Consider the following 9716-nt stretch of genomic DNA (forward strand, 5'->3'; position numbering starts at 1 on the left):
TCGCTATCTAAAAAGCTGCGAGATAGGCAACAGACGGTCAGCATTTGAATGGTTGAGATTTGAACCTGTTCAGTGCCGACAGCCTGAACCTGACTTCGGAAGCTGTTTCACTCCATCAAGACACAGGCCGAATAGCTTCATCAACGGCTGGGTGGGTCACCACCGTATTGTGATCTACCCATTCCTGGACAATGTTGAAACGTAGCTAGTTGGCTGTGAAGCGTCCAGTTAGCCTTTCTGATTGTCCCCAAAGTCGGCTTTCATCCGGGAAAATAGGTGAATGGTCAGTAGATTGCAAATCACCGACGACTTCCCACCGAGCAGCATCAGCGACGAGAGAAGATCATTGCGTGAGATCTATAGCAGGGAACGACCCTACACGAGTGCTGAAATGAGATTTTCAACACCTAGACTATGGGATAGGCTGTCTCATACCCCCACAGCTAATGCATGCATTAGAGTCCCCGCAGAGGAGGAACGGATGGGGCATTTGCTCCATAAGGTCCCTAAGATCCTCAGGAGCTACGTCGTCATTTGGGGGCAGTGGCATCCTATATGGCATTAGCACTATTGTAGCAGTTGCTTGTAAGCTGTTCGTTATTGACGCAGAAACATATGGCCACACTTTCAGTCGATGGACCATATCTTAATACAGTCCGTCAGGACTTCCGAAGCTAGCCATTGCCGCCCTTCAGGACGTTTTGCATGTGTTTTGCTCTCTTCTCTGACCATTCCATCAACAATTACATTATGTGATGCAAAGTACCCGGACACTCCCAGAAACATGCGTTTTTCATATTAGGTGCACTGTGCTGTCACCTACTGCCAGGTACTCCATATCAGCGACCACAGTAGTCATTAGACATCGTGAGAGAGCAGATTGGGGGGCTCCAAGGGCTTCGAACGTGGTCATGTGGTTGGGTGTCACTTGTGTCATACGTCTGTATCAAAGATTTCCAAGCTCCTAAGCATCCCTAGGTCCACTGTTTCCGAAGTGACGGTGAAGTGGAAACGTGAAGGGACACGTACAGCACAAAAGCGGACAGGCCGAACTCGTCTGTTGACTGACAGAGACCGCCAACAGTTGATGTGTAACAGGCAGACATCTATCCAGACCATCATACGGGAATTCCAAACTGCATCAGGATCCACTGCAGGTACTGTGACAGTTAGGCGGGAGGTGAGAAAACTTGGATTTCATGGTCGAGCGGTCGCTCATGAGCCACACATCACACCTGTAAATGCCAAACGACGCCTCGCTTGGTGTAAGGAGCGTAAACATTGCACAGTGGAAAAAAGTTTTGTGGAGTGACGAATCATGATACACAATGTGGTGATCCGATGGCAGGGGGTGGGTATGGCAGATGCCCGGTGAACGTCATCTGCCAACGTGTGTAGTGCCAACAGTAAAAGTCGGTGGCGGTGGTGTTACAGTGTGGTCGTGTTTTTCATGGAGGGGGCTTTCACTACTTGTTGTTTAGCGTGGCACTATCACAGCACAGGCCTACATTGATGTTTTAAGCACCTACTTGCTTCCCACTGTTGAAGAGGAATTCGGGGATGGCGAATGCATCTTTCAACACGACCGAGCAACCGTTTGTAATGCACGGTCTGTGGCGGAGTGGTTACATGGCCTTCACAGAGTTCTGACCCGAATCCTATATAACACCTTTGATATGTTTTGGAACGCCGACTTCGTGCCAGTCCTCACCGACAGACGTCTATACCTCTCCTCAGTGCAGCACTCCGTGAAGAATGGTCTGCCATTCCCCAAGAAATCTTCGAGTCCCTGACTGAACGTAGGCCTGCGAGAGTGGAAGCTGTCACTGAGGTTAAGGGTGGGCCAACACCATACTGAATTCCAGCATTACCGATGGAGGGCGCCACAAACTTATTAGTCATTTTCAGCTAGGTTTCCGGATACTTTTATTCACATAGTGTACTTCTTATTTATATTCTTTACATCATGACAATTGTTCACACCCCTCTTTCAGATAAGGAAGTTACGCTTTTATGCCATATCAGAGAATATAACTAACTTTTCTTATTCAGGTGCCGGCCGCAGTGGCCGAGCGGCTCTAGGCGCTTGTCCGCAACCGCGCTGCTGCTACGGTCGCAGGTTCGAATTTCGATTCCTGCCTCGGGCATGTATGTGTGTGATGTCCTTAGGTTAGTTAGGTTTAAGTAGTTCTAAGTCTAGGGGACTGATGACCTCACATGTTGAGTCCCATAGCGCTCAGAGCCATTTGAACCATTTTGTATTCAGGCAGATGGTCAGCTCGTTTAGCCGCGCTTGTATCTCCCAATAACTGATGACTAACTGATAACCTGAGCTACCGACAGGTGTTGTTGATATACCTCGATGTGGATAGCTGAAAATGTGTGCCCCGACCGGGACTCGAACCCGGGACCTCCTGCTTACATGGCAGACGCTCCATCCATCTGAGCCACCGAGGACACAGATGAATGGCGCGACTGCAGGGACTTATCCTTTGCACGCTTCCCGTGAGACTCACATTCCAGACTGTCCACAATTCTATATATGTATTGTACTTTATAGACATTTGCCCACCCACTCATTACTCGCGCACGCTTTGGCGATTCCCGTAAGAGTTTGGGCAACCTGTGCGCATTCGCACAGACAAAGGTCAATGGGTGGGTAGCCTTTAACTATATATACGAAGACAGTAACTTGTCCTCGAAAGAACAGCTACTGTTGATGACCGTGCAGCTTTTCCCTGGAATAAATGATGACTTACTGATAACCTACACCTGTCGGCAGCTGAGGTTATCAGTTAGTTATCATTTATTCCAGGGAAAAGCTGCACGGTCATCAACAGTAGCTGTTCTTTCGAGAACAAGTTACTGTCTTCGTATATCTCCCAATAACGTCTTATATCTAGACCGTTTTACGTTTTCAGAAACATAGTGACAGCCGGAAATACGTACTTTATGACTATAAGACGGAGACCTTACAAAAGAAAGGAATAAAATGCATTTAATATCATATTCAGTGTTGAACACCAGATAGAGGTTTAAACTAGATAGATATTTTCATAAGTATGTCCATAAACAGATATAAATTTCAAAGCATCACTCTTCCGAAGTTCTCCGTTGCCGCCCTTTAGCATCTTTCGCACATCTGTTACCCTCTGTCTTACCATTCAATCCACAATTACATTGTGTCTATATCCTTCATATTATGACAACTGTTCACACCTCTCTTTCAGTTAAGGGAGTAATGTTTTTATGCCACAACAGAGAATTACACTAATTTTTTGTATTTGATCAGATGGTCAGTTCTTTTAACCATGCTTGTGTCTATCATAACGTCTTACTTAGCCTACAATGCAGTGTTTTATGAATATAAGACGAAGACCCTCTTTAATATCACTTATAAAAATATTTAGATAAAACTGTACCCTGTAATTATTTCCCATTGTCATAGATACTGTTGAATACTGCGGAGGAATAGTCTATCGATCTCTCTTTGATGATAGGGTGGTATATACAACTAGTGGTCTACTCGACCCACTGTAGAAGTCTGTGATTTGTGAATGATGAGCCGATTAAGTTCCACGAACAGCTCCACCCAGACAAAGTCGCACTTGCCTGAATATGGTTTATACAACAGACATTTTATTTTTATTTTTGCCGTTCACGTGATACGACCGGTTGAGCAAAGATCTCATTTTCCTGTGACACACAACCTTGTGCCACCATGCACCACAATGGTCATCATATAGAATGGCGAGAGCTTACCCCCCCCCCCCCCCCTCCCCCTCCGCCCCCCTCTCCCCGCTGCACACCCATCCCTCCGGACATTCACCAAACCAGTACCCAGCCAATGAAGACTGAGCACCGTGTAGTATTCACCATTTGGCATGGCCCAAGAGGCACGTGTGGTTTATCGAATGCCACGGACGCCTACCCATAGACCCCTTCTCCGTAGAGCGTACGCTGTAATACAGAAAAAAGAAAATCCTCACTTATGTTTACATTTTCAGTGCAAGCTTAATATCTGACCGTAGACTTTCCACCGTCGAGTGATAGTAAAAGGCTGACGTACAGTAAGCGGTCACCGCAGCTGTTATAGTTGGAAAGTACGTTTCTCCTTTAAATTATTTTCACTAACATCGAAATGATGACTAAGATACGTAGACGCTGAACGGAAAGACAACCAAATTTAACATGGTAAAGTAAATTACACGTGTCCAGATATCTGTACGTTTCTGTGTAGATAAAGCGAAGGAAGCAGTTTGTCGTATCTGACGCAACGAAGTGTTCCAGTGTAGATTATTCGATTTTTCAAGAACAATCACGCGAGAAGTGCACGTAGCTATACGCGTATATAGCAGACGCTAGACCTGCTGAAAGTCCGCGTGCTCAGGTCGTCTCCCATGCAAACGCGTGAGATTCCCGACCGGGTTGGAGAGATTCCCGGCTCCGTAATTGGGTGTTGTGTTGTTCTCATAGTCAGTTCATCCTCATCACCGGCATACAAGTCGCCCAGTGTGGCGTGGTCTGAAATAAGACTTGGACTTGGCGGCCGGACTTCACCAGATTGGGCCTCCAAGCCAGCTATGCCATATGCTCAATTCATTTCATTTCATTTGTTGCAGAATTTTGGAACATGCATTATATTCACCTACATCATTTTTAGCCTGTTACAAAAAAGGCATATTCCGGAAGCTGCGATACTGATACAACCAGAATCATGGCACTGTCCGTCCATGGGATTCAGAAGCTCTAAGAATATGTCGCCCAGGTTGATGCCACATTCCTTGACTTCTAGAATGCAATCACAAGAGTTCGAAACTGTCGCCTACGGAACAAAACACGAGGTTATTGGATCTTGGACCAGGAATGTGAAATGGTTCAGGACTTTCTTGTAGTTAGAATTGTCTTAGTGCTCTAACGACGTGCAGGATTTTTACAGCGTTTTTAATGCTACGATATACATAAACGATTTGGCGGATAACATTAAAGACATAAATATATGTAACGTTTTGCAAATAATTACACGGAAAGGTCATCTACTGCTCAGTTATAATATTGGCGACCAACCGCTACCACTTCCGCTGCTGTGGTTATGTACACACATCCTTCTCCACCTTTTACAAGGTGCTGTGGACATTTACGCACTTGGGTTTTCCTACACTGCCATTGACGTCATTAACCGTCGTGAGTTTTCAGAGGTCACTGTTGCAGAAGAGTTACTTCCATATCTTGGTGAAACGTTTCCAGCATTTATCACCCAACATATGTGCCTCTATGCGTATTCTCATTTGGAGAATACCTCGATTCGATATCTAGAACAATTTACGTTATGCGAGGATTGTCATGACCACGTAATTCCCGATCCACAGGTATGGAAACGGGCGCGATGAGTGCGACATTCCATAGAGAACAAAAATCAACAACACTAGTACAAAATGAGGTATGCTTCTGCTCTCAATTAAAAAAAAAATTCGGTGTCCTACCCATTTTCATACATTGCAATGTATGGGTTAAAACCAACTATACGCAAAGTTTACGCGATGCGTCTTTATGTCTGCTAATTCATTTAAACAGCCTTCAGTATTTTACTTCACTGGATGTAGCGCAGCAACTATAACGAACAGAAAGTCAGCCGTTTGTGAAGCGAAGATATCAGACTGTAAGACGTGCAGTAATCAAATGCTTTTTGCAAGTTTTCTTGAAATGGGATGTTAAATGTTTCATGGTGGCCGGAAAGCCGTTTCTCAGCATAGGTAACGGCCTTCGGCGAGCAGTACAGCCACAACAAAGCCGCAGTCAGCACGAATTGCAGAGAGCACGTCTCTAGCAGCGAAATGGCTAGAGTAACAACCGTAAAATATCTGGCAGTAGTCATCCAGAAACGAGCACCAGGAAGTCAGATGACGGACAAATTAAGTGCCAGAACGTAAAAGAAGTTTATTACACACACACTAAACAGTAGCTTAACACCGTCTCCTTCTACCGAAAATTCGACGGAGAGGGATTTGTTTTGCCAGGGTTTCCATTACGGACTGCGAGAGCATCACTGAGACACTCATCAAAATTCATTAACTGCAGCTAACAGAGAAAAATTTCCTACATGCACTTTTCAAGAAGGATTAGACAACATATTACTTTCTCCTACATACATCTCGCAAAATGAACACGAAGAAAATATCAGAGAAAAGATAACTCAGGCAGTTAAGAAAGTAACATATTACAAAAGATATATTGATGATATAATGAAAATGAAATGTCGTGTGACGAGGGCCCCCTGTCGGGTAGACCGTTCGCCTGGTGCAAGTCTTTCGATTTGACGCCCCTTTTTTTTATTAATTTTTCTTTCATCCTACAGTTAACTAGGACGGCCGTTCGCCAACACTTCAGGTTTGGCCAACGAAACAAAAATTAAATATGCCTCTGAACTTTTAATATAAAAAATAATAAAAGGAGAAAGGAAAGGGTATAATACGTTATTATATTTGATTTGTTGTTCATTTTGTTCTTAGTTTGTTCTTGTGTATTTATTTGGATTAGAAACGCAGGTCTCCTGCCACTTTTTTGTTATCTTTTTTTATTTATATAGGTATCAATGTGCGAACAGTCATAGTTAATGAAGCCTGGAAAACTAAAACAGAATGAAGACACCATCGAAGATATTAAACGTGAATAACATGAAAAGAAAGCTACCACGTCGTAGTTAGGCTTCCCAACGACTGCGCCCACTGATAAAGATTATTCAATATATGCTCGTTTGCAGTTCGTTCTGACCTCATCTGCCACTGCCTGGAACATTCCAGCTGCACTGGGGACTGTGAAAGGCACTCCATAGATAGTTTGCGAAGCATTGTCGGTATCTGGTATGCCCGGAAATAGAGCCAGAAGTCAAGGAAATTCTTGTGCCCGTCACGACAGAGGTAATGGACTGCATGTCCACGTATCCAGGTGACGGAGTTGGTTCGAGTCTTGGGGTACAATATCTCATCCGGAAACAATAACGTGCGTGCAGATATATGCTTCGGCCTAACTCGCAAGAGATAAGCCAGCATCTGCCGCACTAGGTGCCAAACCGGTTCCGCCTCTCCGCAGCTGAGGCGGTGTTCGTCAGAATCTACTGTGTTACAACCCACACAATTAGGAGATTCTGCCATGTGGATATTGTAGAGACGTTCTTGCGTCACCAGCTTCCCATTAACGACTACGTACCATTGGGAAAAAACGTCGGAATCAAGCATGGCATCGTGTACAGTCTTCCACACCACGCGCCACCGTAGTCAGGATATTTTAGTTCGACCACATTTAGGGGGCGGCGTTGCATCATGTCGTGATATATACGTCGAGTCGTGGCCATTTGTGGTGTCGTGAGCGCTACACTGCAATAACTTTGTTCTAAATAGAAACGTCCTATATAAAAGAGGGGCGCTGGGATGTCCTGTAGTGGCACCGGCGCTCTTAGTGAAGCAGGTCGTAGCGCCGTCAGAAGCAGACTCGTGAGGCTCGTAGGACAACGGCGCAGCAGACATAAATGTGAGCTAACATAGAGGGCAATGGCCCTATCATGGACGTTGACTAGGCCGAGACCACCTTTTTCCTTGGGGAGAGTAAGGGATACGTATCTGATCTTCAGTAACATACCAGCGGTGACGAAGTATCCCAGCGCTGCCATAATGCTAGGAGCCAAGGGTTTCGGAATAGGTAGCGTTTGGGCGACATGCAGTATGCGGGACGCAAGGTATACATTGGCATAATACGCCTGCTGAACGATGTTGAGGGATCGCAAGCGCTGATTTGCAATTCCGGCACTAATTTGGTGAAGAAGGCGTCGATAATTGAGCGTCGTCGCGCGTCGCATGTCGTTCATGAAATCTAAGCCCAAGCAGCGGACAGTATCACTGAAGTGTAAGGGGGCAATGTGTTCCTGCGGTAGCCCAATCCCGATGCTCAAGGCGACAGATTTGTCAACGTTGATTTGGCTACCAGAAGCTGTACCGTAGGTTGCAATCCAGTCCAACGTCGCGGCGACCGCTTCGGCGACTTGCGCGTCGATGGGGATGAAATGATGATGATTAGGACAACACAACACCCAGTCCCTGAGTGGAGAAAATCTCCGACCAAGCCGGGAATCGAACCCGGGCCCTTTGGATTGACAGTCTGTCGCGCTGACCACTCAGCTACCGGGGCGGACAATGATAATGATCTTATCTGATGTTACAACAAAAGAAATTGATGAGCAATGCTCAGCAGTATGAACAAAATCCCATTAGAAACACACCACTAAACTGAAACTTCCCGGCAGATTAAAACTGTGTGCCGGACCGAGACTCGATCTCGGGCTCGGGACCTCCGCCTTTCGCGGGAGAGTGCTGTACCACCTGAATTATGCAAGCACGACTCACGCCCCGTCCTCACGGCTTCACTTCTGCCAGCACCTCTTCTCCTACCTTCCAAACTTTACAGAAGCTGTGAGGATGTGTGTGTGTGTGGGGGGGGGGGGGGGGGGAGGGGGGCGTGAGACGTGGGTAGCTAAAGTCTGAAGTGGTAGAGAACTTGCCCCCGCGAATGGCAAAGGTCCCGAGTTCGAGTCTCGGTCCAGCACACAGCTTTAATCTGCCAGGAAGTTTCATATCAGCGCACATTCCGCTGCAGAGTGAAAATATCTTTCTGGAAACATGACTAAACAGCTCAGCTAGACACAATTAAAGCAACTGCGTACAGTAATGGCTACGGTCCAAAACTAATATATAAGATAAATAGTAAACTACATTCCCGCATAAAGAACAACAAAGACAAAATAACACTAAATAAGACAACATCACAGCGACCAGAAAAATATGTCAGCACGCAATTTTTAGGAAACAGTCATATAAAGTAGCAAAACTTTTCCGAGGAACAAATGGCAGAATTAGATTTTTTTTTAAAAAAAAGGGCTGGGAGCAAAGTCATTAAGTAGAGTTCATGTTTAAAAGTATACATTGGTCAAACAGGAAGAAATTTAAACGTATGATATCGCGAGCACGTGGATGCCTTTCGTTTACGAAACTTAAGCAAATCTATATTTACCCTTCATATAGCTGGAAGTGAACATCAAGTGACAGACATAGCTAGCAACTTACGAATACTCCAACTCGTTAAGAAAGGAAAAAGAATGTACTTACTTGAAGAAACTGAAATTTATTCTCCGAAATGTGCATAGCCAAACGACATTCTAAATGACCAAACAAGAGTTTCCCAACTAAATATTTCTAACGAATTCCCGTAATTTGGTCATACAACCAAGCAATTTGTACATCCATGAAAAAACATAATTCAGTGTGAGTCCATCCAGTGCATATAGTACCCCCAACACAATGTAAATTCGTTGCTCTGTCTTTATTGTTTATAAACGTCATTTCATCTGTGAATAAATTAGATAATATTAATTATTTTACATGAAATGCACGGTATTGCTTTTGTTTTTTATATACCACATAATCCAATTAAACAGTCATTAACGCATTTCTTTAATAACTATACACAGTACTCAACACACTCATCATAAAAAAATCCGGTTACTTATAATCATAGAGAATTTGTAAGCAAAAGATAACTTTAACCCTAGCAGAACCTGAGAGCAAAATATAACTTTGACCATAGATACAATTTTTGGATGTAAACGAAGATGCCATTCGGCAACATGGTGTATACTGGGCTGTCTTTATGCAAGACAGAAGTAGATA

The 9716-nt window shown here is 44.6% G+C and overlaps 1 non-coding gene across 1 annotated transcript; it reads right to left on the minus strand.

Moving 5' to 3' along the window:
* Window positions 1-2383: 2383 nt before the first annotated feature.
* Window positions 2384-2457, minus strand: Trnat-ugu (transfer RNA threonine (anticodon UGU)). Its single transcript has one exon. It is a non-coding gene; the product is annotated as a tRNA-Thr (tRNA).
* Window positions 2458-9716: the final 7259 nt, after the last annotated feature.

Source organism: Schistocerca gregaria, chromosome 1 (assembly GCF_023897955.1).
Source record: "Schistocerca gregaria isolate iqSchGreg1 chromosome 1, iqSchGreg1.2, whole genome shotgun sequence".
NCBI lineage: Eukaryota > Metazoa > Arthropoda > Insecta > Orthoptera > Acrididae > Schistocerca > Schistocerca gregaria.